Raw genomic sequence first — 11036 nt, 5'->3', positions numbered from 1 at the left:
TGCCATCTGAACTGTTCACATAAAATGTTTTATCGCAAATTGAATGCGAATAATTGCGACTGGTACTGGTTTGAAAGTGATGTAGTTTACCAGCGATTAATACTTAATTTAAAAAATATAATCAGGTATGTACTTACCTAATACTGAGGGTGTCGTTAATTTGTGTAGTACGTAAGCTGTCATGTAATAATAATGTTGAATAAATTTGAATTTGAATTTGAATACTAAAAATAATTGTGGACTATAGTTTTGAAGCGTTTTATTGAAAACTTAAATTTAAAAAAAAAGCTGCTGAAGGCTCTGAAATTACCTCGAATAGGGTACCTAATGGAATTTTTCAAGCAAAAGTCACCAGAAGAAAGGGTGGATAGTCTGAACTCTTTTTTTTCATTACCAAGCTCTTCTCTGAAAATGGACGATTATTTTTTTCATGGATGGCTTCAACTTTAATGAAAAAAATTTTTAAAAACACTCAAGGATTTACCTTGAGAAGACCGACTTTTCTTCAAATAAAAATTTTTTACGAACGATTTGATTAACTTTTTTCGAAACATTTGTACAGCAATTGGTCTGTTTACAATCGAATCGAATCATTTGCAAACGATTGGCGATTGAACAAATTGAGTTCTGGGTGAGAAGTGAATCATTTGCGAACGAATCGGTTCGTATGAGTGACTTGTTCGTGAACGAATCAATTCATTTACTCAATTTTTGGTGAATCATTCGCGAACGAATTGATTCGTGTAAGTGGCACATTTGCGAACGAATCGATTCATTTACTCAATTTTTGATGAATCGTTCGCGAACGAATTGATTCGTATGAGTGACACATTCGTGAACGAATCGATTCATTTACTCAATTTTTGGTGAATCATTCACGAACGAATTGATTCATTTTTTGATGAATCGTTCGCGAATGAATTGATTCGTATAAGTGACGCATTCGCGAACGAATCGATTCATTTGGTCAATTTTTGGTGAACCATTCACGAACGAATTGATTCATTTTTTTGTGAATCATTCGCGAACGAATCGATTCGTATAAGTAACTCGTTTCCGAACGATTCGATTCATTTACTCAATTTGTTATGAATCATTCGCCATCGAATTGATTCGTATGAGTGACTCGCTCGTGAACAAATCGATTCATTTACAAATTTCAGCTTGCTAACTCCATTTGATAAAATGTTGTGGGAGTTTCAAGTTTCAAAAATCTGGTTAAGACTCCAATAATTTTCAAAAAGTCGCTGGAGGCTTAAAAAGACATTAGTTGCAGAGTAAATTTCGGGTTTCCAACTCAATTTGATAAAATGTTGTAGGAATTCCGAGTTTCAAAAAATCTGCTGTAGGCTCCAGAACTACTCAAAACGGTGTGGAACAGTTCCCAATCGATTTGGCATGTCGAAAATAGGGTATATCCCAAAATTTCAGCTTTCTTGGTCAATTTGGTAAAGTTTTTATTTTCCCCTCATTTTTGGCCTAAATTTGATTTTCAAAAATTCACCAAAAATCGAAGAAAGCACTTTAGCACTTGAAATTTGGACAGGTGATGACTTTTTGCCTGATCTTTCCATCTACCTCGGTACGGTTTAAAAAGTTTCGTGCAAGTCTCATGTTGGAATGCAAAACCATGCGATTTCGGCTGACCTGTCATTCAAAATGGCCGCCATTTTGTAAGTAGGGCCACCCTTTTTTTGTAGAAAAGGGCTAGAAATGTTCCTTAGGACTCCCACTTTAAGAAAAAAGTTGTCCCAAAGGATCGATGGTGGTGCAATAGATCAACTTGATTCACGATTGCAACATTTGAAAAAAAAATTAATTACAATTATTATCATCAGGAAATAATGAAGAATTTTTAATTTTAACGAGAATTAGGTAGATAAGATACTTCATGTTGACCACGAGATCAAAATGTTAGAGTTTTACTAGATACTGGTGTACGATGCTGAACTTGAAGCATTACTGGATTTGGGAATCACGCACTCAATTGTGAACTAGGAAAGCGCTTTCAAGGCACCTCGCAGAAAGATATGCAGGTAAATAATATCAATTCTTTCGTTAGTAATTATGTACTCAATTATTTGTAAATTATTCAAAGTAGATAAAATATTTATTACATAAATTGTACTCTCATTTTTAAAGAATCCGTTAGAAAATGAGCATTTAATCGTGTTTTCAGAATCAGAGATGGATGGCATTGCAACAGCTAAATGTTTTAAAATTATGGAATTATATCCAATTCGTTACCAACACAAAGCAAAATGTTGTCAAATCCGTGATAGAGCTGAAGATAGAAGAGATATCTGATGAGAAAATTCCCCTCCATCTTTTTGGGAGGATTGAATTTGATTATTTCACGTGGATGGTATGACATTATTATGAATTCCGAGGATCTTCGTATTGTGAATTTTATTGCAGCCATAAAAAATCTTGAATGTTTGATGGTGAAACACTCGTGAAGAAACGAGACGTAGCGAGAAATTTGGCAGTAATCTGGTGGACTGTTCGTGAAGACATACGCCCAATTCCGGATTCAGAAAAAGCCCAGATAATTTAGAATAATGCAGATGAACTGGCGGATGCCTGCAGAACATTTCTATAAGATGACTTGCACGTATGAAAAATCTTCTATCCGTTTAAACTCGCCAAATCAAGGTTTTTTTTTCTTCTGAAGTGATTTCCCTCTTTTAATGGAAAAGTATAGGTAGGTACATTTTTCAAAACATTCATTGTAGAAAATCATTCCATTTTAAGATATAAAAATTCGTCAAAAATTGAAAAATGAATTTAGGCAGCTGAAATGACAAATGCTTCGAATCATCTGGATATGATTACACCAGTTCTTGGTCTTTCAGGGAGGTGGGGGTGGGGTAGAGTCTTTTTTTTGGCACTTGAAATTCTCGTCATAATGCCCAGCTGTGGGGTCGAAAATAGCTAAAGAGAATTTCAAAAATATTTGCGAAAAATTTCAAAAGTTCAAAGTTCAATTTTTTCAATAAAAGAGCGACCAGTAGGTACGAAAAATTGACACCGGATTCGAATTTGCCGACCTCGATCTCGAATAAGCCAAAAATTGGTCATTTGAAACGCATAAAATACCCACATTCAAACGAACCGCTAAACTTTCATCACTTAGGCTGAATGGATGATAATGGTGTTAATAAAATTGCATACCTGATTTGCCGTAAATACGAGAGGCATTTTTGCCAAAGAAAAAAACTTAAATTTGGTAAAATTCGAATAGAAAGTTGTTCAGGGAGATTTTTTTGAGACGACAAATTACATATTAGACAAAAATAAGCGAAAAATTATTTTTTTTGAAATGTATTTTTTGCGAACTTTTCTGACTAATTTGAGGTCGCTGAGAGTAAAAATGACGTTCAAATGGAGCGATGGTAGTTGGAATGTATTAGGTAGTTTTTTAAAAGATTTGGATTCGTTAATCTCAAATTAAAGGTCATCATTTCCGAAATGTTTTTAAAAAGCGGGGAGAGGGGAGGCGAACCGTGAGTCAAAGTGATAGATTTTTTTCTGAATAGGTATCGAATTTTAAAATGAAATTTTCTCGAAATAAAAACCCTCAGAGATATTTGACCGGTTTCACTACAAGTTCATCAAGATGTGAAATTTTTTCCTCGTTAATTTTTAAAAATATTTCTACTCATACCTTTGGCAGTTTCTGTTGCATTACGAATCAGGGATTTTCAAATAACTAAATTTTGTCAGTTTGAAATCGATTCTCATAATTAATTTACTCGAAAATTTTAGTTTACGATTATTTATTGATTACATATTATGATTTTAGACTTGAAAAACGAAAAATCCATTTCGGATATTAAATCGAGCAGAAAAAATTCTATTTACCTAATCGTATTTTCGAACTAATACATATATATTGTTCATTATAAACTTTCGATCATGGTAGAAATTTTTACTGATGAAATAAAAACAAAAATAATTCCCTTACCTATTCACTGATGAAAAGAAAAATTCAAGTTTACTATCTTTCAACATTTCAACAGTTTCCATTAAATTTTTTCATAATTCCAGAATTTTAAAATACATAAAGGTGTAAACTTGAAAAGTTATCTCAAGTTTCATGTTGCCCCTAGTGACAGCCAACAAAGCAAACTTTTTAAAATCATAAACTATCAACCAGAACTGTAGTATAGGTTTGGAAAAATGAGAAAATTATAAGGGGAAATTTTACAGGACGGGTTAGCCATTTTCTAGGAGTGTGTATACCACTAATATTTTAAATAGATTTCCAAAAGTTACTCATAAGTACTTTTATTCTAACAGAACCCAAAAACAAAATTTTAAGTACTATTTACAATGACTAAAATGGTTGTTATTTTTTTACCAAAAAAGGGAGGAGACGTATCTCCAGCACCATGTGCCTTTTAGATAATCAAAAGAAATTAAAAAGGGGACAAAATCATTAATAATTAAATATTACAAGATCATTACACTGATAATATTGAATTATTCTTGATTAATTCATAATACCTGAACTATTCAAGAACATTACTGAAAACTTGGAATGAAATTTTGAGTAAATACATATACTTACATGAGTGTTTGAGGATGGAAAAATGATCTGCAATTCACCCTCTACAATTTTAGTTTTTGTTCAACTCTGTAGGTATTACTGGCCAAAAGTTATGAACGTTTAAAGTTTCAGTTTTTACAACTTTTTGAACTTTTGACCAGGTGAAGCTACGGAGTCGAACAAAAGCTCAAATTGTAGGGGATGAATCATATATCACTTTTCCATTCTCAAACAACCTTTTACTCGCTCAAAATTTCATTCTATTCCGATATTGTAGCTGAATTATATTATTGATTGAGGTTCTCCTGGTTCTGAAAGCATTCTGCTTTGTACAAAAGATTTGGCACCAGGTCAGTCTTCGATTGATCATTTTTCCCATTATTTCGCACATTGTACAAGTTGGAGAAATGGGCCGTAGATTATTTATATGATGTAGATCTTTCTTCCTTGGAATAGGTCTGACTATTGCATTTTTCCAGTGAGGGGGAGGTATTCCAAGCTTCCAGATAGTGTTATACATATATATGAAGAAGAATATGTGGTAGATTTTTTAAGAAGGAGTTTGGAATATCATCGCAGCCTGCAGCCGTGTTCTTACTTGTTGAAAGAGCATAGTTGAGTTCGTTGAAAGGTCATCATCGCAGATATGCGGAGATGAGATTGCATCAAAATAAGCTTGTGTCTTAAGAGGTACAATTGTGCTAGAGCTGTTCCGAGTTAGATTGGAAATAATTACCAATTGAGTCCAAACGTTTGTTGTCACTCACTACAGTACCATTGAGAGACTCAAGTGATGTAATATGGTGGTATTGTTTTCCTTCACGGAGACAGTTAACTTTATGCCAGATTTCTTTAACTGAAGATTGAGGACCAATGTTGTTGACAAATGTTTTCCAAGAATCACGCTTACTTGATCGGATAGTTCTCCTAGATATGGCTTTGGCTCTTTTATAAGCCATGAGGTTTGCTGTATTTTGTTGGTGTTAAGGGCAAGAAGTTGGTTGCAACACTTGCAACTGAAAGCTGGAGCAGGAAAGCAGGATGGTTAGAGTGTGCATTGATGTGAAGGATGATAGCATAAAGGTCGTCAATGACTTTCCACTCGATGTTGGCGGCAATTATTGGACAACACAGTGATAGGTCTATTGAAGATTGAGTTCTGTGTGTAAAGTTGAGATGAGTTGGTGAGTTAGAATTCAAAAGGAATACATTTCCATCTTCGAGCAGTTTTTCAATGATTTTACCTCTTGCATCAGTTTTTTGAGAGCCCCAAAGGTGATTGTGGCTGTTGAAGTCACCTAGAATAACAAAGTTACTTACTAGTGAATTGGTTGAGAAGGGAAGACATAACATTTCGATTTTTTATGTCCAAAATCTGGTTTTGCTCCTTCCTCCATCATAAATAAAAATATAACCCCATCTCCAATGATTTCAGTATACCTAATTACGTATGTCACTGGTATTTAGCACGTTGAAATTGTGATTTTTGTCGGCAAAATGACATGATACACCCCCCCCCCCCAAATAGCATGACTTCGATTCGCCTCTGACTACAACTTACTATGTTGACTACAAAACATTTCATATATCCTATAAAAATTCATACATTTCGAGCTCAGAATATGATCATACATGGTCAATTGGTCATACATGTTCATTTTTTAAAAAATGTTCCCCGCATTTACACATGATCATGGTTACACTAAATGTCATGTATGATCATGTGGGGGACAATTTTTCAACATGAGCATGTATGGAAACATCGGGTTGTGTTTTGACTAAAATTGATCATGTATGATGATTTATGTTCGAGCATACATCATCATACATGATCAATTTTGATCAAACACAAAACATACATCATCATACATGATCAATTTCGATCATGTATGGTGGATGAACTCGAGCATACATGATCATACATAAACCGAAGTTTCCATACATGCTCATGTTACAAAATTGTCCCCCACATGATCATACATGTCATATATGATCATGTATGATCAAGTATGATTTAGTGTAACCATGATCATGTGTAAATGCGGGGATTTTTTTTAACATGAACATGTATGATCATACTTAAAATTCGAGAATGTATGAATTTTTATAATAAAAATATTGTCAGTATAAAATATATGGGATGATTTGCTGAATGGTATAAGTACATACGATGTGCTAAGAATGCAAGACAAATGTGGATAAATGAATTTCAGACATTTTTCCAGATTTATAGACACTTTTCTAGATTATAGAATAAAATGTATGATATAAAACATGCAATTTCATACAAATGATCCATACATGAGCATGTGGGGGACAATTTTTTAGTATGATCATGTATGAAGTCGTCATACATCATCATGTATGGCCAAGTTTGAACTTTTTTCCCCGGGTACTTACCTTTTGGGTTTTAAAACCACCTTTCTCCTCATTGGGATGCACAATTTGCCTTTCAAAACGAATGGCTTCTTTGATAATTTTCTCTACCTTACCCTGAACAAATCCATTCACTTTATTCCCACGTTAAAAAAATTGTTGTTGATTGTAGAATGCACAATATTTTTCTAGCCTTTAATTGGGGCCACCTCTTGAAAATATGAAACCATTTGCAATAAGGTACTGAAATGAATTCATAATCGAGATTAACAAGTTCAACTTACCATTTCATCTGTTTAAAATCCATGCATGATATTGAGGTACTTACAAAATAAAATTTGTAAATATTAAAAAAATGGCGGATAAAAATTTGTTAAAAAGTTGAAATTACTGTATATGTAGTTGACACACCGGGAATCGCCAAGTTTGAGCAAAAACGTCGAGAAATATCACAATTTTTGACTCCCACCTTTTTTTTTTTTAAATTCGAGCCTATCACAATAACCCTAATTTTTTAACAAAAATTTGGCTAAAAATTGACTCTTTACAACACGAATATAAAGAATCGTATATTTTTAATACAGAATAATGTTATATACCTATTTATCACGGTGAAAAAAAAGATAACTTACCTATATCTCGAGATCTAGGTACTTTCTGCAGTTCGTAAAAAAATTGTACCATATCGTACAAATAAGAACGTTTTGTTAATCTTAAATCTTTTCTAAATGAGAAATCCAAACTACAAAAAAAAAAACAAAAATTGGCAGGGACTGTCCTGATTGGATTATTGAAACAAAAACTTTAGAACATAGACAGCCAAAAATACTTTAGACAAAAAATCTTATGGGTAAGCCTAGTATAACTATTTGTATTCAAAACAAACAAATCGCGTCAAATCAAATTAAAAAATTAAAATTTAAAAAAAAAATGAAAAATAAATCTTTAAATGCTCAAGAGTTTGTATGACCCCCTGCAAACAAAAATAACCCTCTGAGTTGAGTAGGTACACTACCTACATAGATCTTGTAAAAACGAAAATGTTACCTATGCAAAAAGAATAGACAGTTTCTATGCGGAGTAATTATTTTGATTCGCTAACGATTTTTACATGTTATTCATTTAGTTAGTTTAGTACCTAGAAAGGTAATAAGAATAGAAGTTAAGGAACTAAAGAATACATACTTAGGTAATAAGTGAAAAAAATAGAATAGAAATTGTTAATTAATACCTAAGTACCTACTTACAAAATATGGATTTCATAGAATAGACCAATGTAAAATAAATGTACTTATGTGGTAAGCATTGAATTTGAAACATGTCATTTTCTCACGATAATTTAAAATACACCGTAAATCTCACCCAACAATTTACCTTTCACACCACCTTCATCATAAACGTCGTACTTTGACGCGCCTTTAGGAGTTTGACCTTTGCCAATGCTAAATCCATAATGACCCGAATTATTTTTTGGGGTGCAGATGACTACACCTGTAGATGCGCTTTCGCCTGCAACTAACACAAGACTTATCTGTTGACATTTTGGAAAACCAGCAGCAAACTGTGCTATAGGAGTACCGTTCTTTGTAGCAGCGCTGCTGCAGAATTTTTTTAATGCATCCGGTTTAGAACAGTTTTCTTTGGCAGCTGGATCAGATTCTCTGAAATAGAATTGGTACCATAAAGAATGGTTTGAAATGTCTGTTGGGTATCGTGAAGATTTTCTTTGCCAGTTTAATCGCAAACATACTCGTATGTTATTTTTTTACCCTTTAAATATTTTCTATTTGTACATAAATTAACAACATTTTAATATGAATAAAACTTTTGAAATTGTCGTTTTAATTTATGCAAAAAAAAATTGTACTTAAATGTTAAATTTCAAAAATAAAAAATGTATTTTTTGCTCAATTTCATTCGACAAATTTTAATGTAGTTACTTGACTGTTATGTAGATTTTAAACAAATAATGGTGCATTTTTCGTTCAGTTTCATCCAGAAATTGGTATGATTTTTCAAACAAGGTTTCGTGTTTTCGAGGTAGGTATGCCATTCTAAATTGAATAAATTAAAAAAGAAATAGAAGCAATCTGAGGTGCCCATTAAATCGAAGTATGAAACTCAAGCGTTGAAAAATTCTGCGTAAGGCATCCACTCGTAATTTACACATTATTTGTACTCTTTAAAAAAATGCTGACAATGATCACCATAGGCATGTTAAATAAGTGCATGTAGACTATAATCCATACACAAAAAAGTGCTCTAGAAGTCGATTTTGTATTTTTTTTTCGGGAACCAAAAAAATGCGCTGCCAAAATGAAGGTACTACCAGCCCCATTCAGAAAAGTGCAATTTTGAAATTTTTTCCCCGCACAACGAGGGGGTGGACCCTCAAAAAGGTGATTTTGGGGACATGGTCGGGACCGAAAAAACTCGACGGGATTGTGTTGGGGGACTTCTCCCGATGCCAAGTATGTAATTTTTTTCCATGAAACCTTGCACAACTGCATTCTATGGCACTTTGAATGCGATTTTTATGCATTTTTGGCCATTTTTGATGGTAAAATGGCTCTTTTATGTCCAGGATATGGCTGGGGACCGAACGATTCTTGGACGATTGTTAGACAGGGCTATTTGAAGCCCAACTGCGCAAAAACTGCGAAAAAATACGATCACAACGCGATTTTATGAGCACTAATAGGCTTGTTACCACTCCCCGACCCCCAGAATTAAATAATGCATTGTGTATTCGATAATATCGATGCGACCCATCAAAATGGTGTAAAATTTCGCGCTGAACTGAAAAATCGCAATGATTTTTAATTCTGACCCCCCGCGGTGGAGTTTTGCTCCCTAAACTGAATACAACGATGATATTAAACAAACTTTGCACATTACAGGTCGATACTGAGGATTTATGTGTACGCAATCAGAATGATTTTCATATTCGTTGCTTGGGAATATTTTTGCTTCAAAATTTTTCATTCAATCTCCACCCTCTCCCCTCCCCTTTGAAGATTATGTTTGAACATGGATTTGAAAACTTGAACATGACCTATCAAAATGATATAAAATTTTGCGCTGAGCTCGAAAATGGCAGTCATTTTTCATTTGAACCTCCTCAGTAGAGTTTTTCTTTTCAAAATGGATCTAACTATAAAACTGAACAAATTTTGCACATTACCCGTCAGTAAGCATACAAAAATTTATGCACATGTACCTAATCAGAGTATTTTTTTTTTCTCGTTTTTCATATCTATTTTTCTGTTTTCACTCTATTCATCTCATTTTTTCATCAACTTTTTTTGTACCTTTCATTGTTGTTCCATTTTTCTTGTTTGTATTTCTTTCTCGTTTTTCATTTTTTTCTTATTTCATCTGATTTCTTATCGTTTATATTTTTTTCATCTTTCATTTTTGTTACAATTTTCTTTTTTTGTTTGTATTTTTTGTATCTTTTATTTGTGTTCCATTTTTTTTGTTTTTATTTTTTTCTTGTTTTTCTCATTTTTCTGTTTTCTCTAATTTCATCTCTTTTTTTTTCTTTTACCTACATTTATTGTATCTTTCATTGTTGTTCCATTTTTCTTGTTTGTATTTTTTTTCTCATTTCATCTGATTTCTTTTCATATATAATTTTTTTCGTCTTTCATTTTTGTTCCAATTTTCTTATTTGAACGTTCGCATTTTTTTCTCCTTCTTATTTTTATTAATTTTTTTCATTTCATCTCGTATTTTTTGTTTGTATTTTTTGTATCTATCATTCATTATTGTTCCATTTTTGATTGTTTGTATCTTTTCTCGTTTTTCTAATTTTTCTGTTTTTTCTCATTTCATCCAATTTTTTTTATCTTTCATTTTTGTTCCAATTTTCATATTTTCTTGTAAGTATCTTTTTCCTCGAATATTTTTTCATATTACAAGCGTCATATTGTTACATAAATCCTCATTATGTACAGACGCGTAATGTGCAACGTGTTCAATTTCATAGCCACCTTTATGGGATGAAGGGGGAAAACTCCACCGAGGGGGTCCAAATGAAAAATGACAGCCATTTTCGAGCTCAGCGCAAAATTTTATACCATTTTGATAGGTCATGTTCAAGTTT

The 11036-nt window shown here is 32.8% G+C and overlaps 1 long non-coding RNA gene across 1 annotated transcript; it reads left to right on the top strand.

Moving 5' to 3' along the window:
- The first annotated feature begins 1802 nt into the window (after nt 1-1802).
- LOC135847013 (uncharacterized) lies at nt 1803-7691 on the top strand. Its single transcript, XR_010559068.1, has 2 exons — nt 1803-2036; nt 2180-7691. It is a non-coding gene; the product is annotated as an uncharacterized LOC135847013 (long non-coding RNA).
- The last annotated feature ends 3345 nt before the right edge of the window (nt 7692-11036 follow it).

The sequence above is a fragment of the Planococcus citri genome, chromosome 5 (genome assembly GCF_950023065.1).
Source record: "Planococcus citri chromosome 5, ihPlaCitr1.1, whole genome shotgun sequence".
NCBI classification, from domain to species: domain Eukaryota; kingdom Metazoa; phylum Arthropoda; class Insecta; order Hemiptera; family Pseudococcidae; genus Planococcus; species Planococcus citri.
This window is presented reverse-complemented; position numbering and strand designations above follow the sequence as displayed.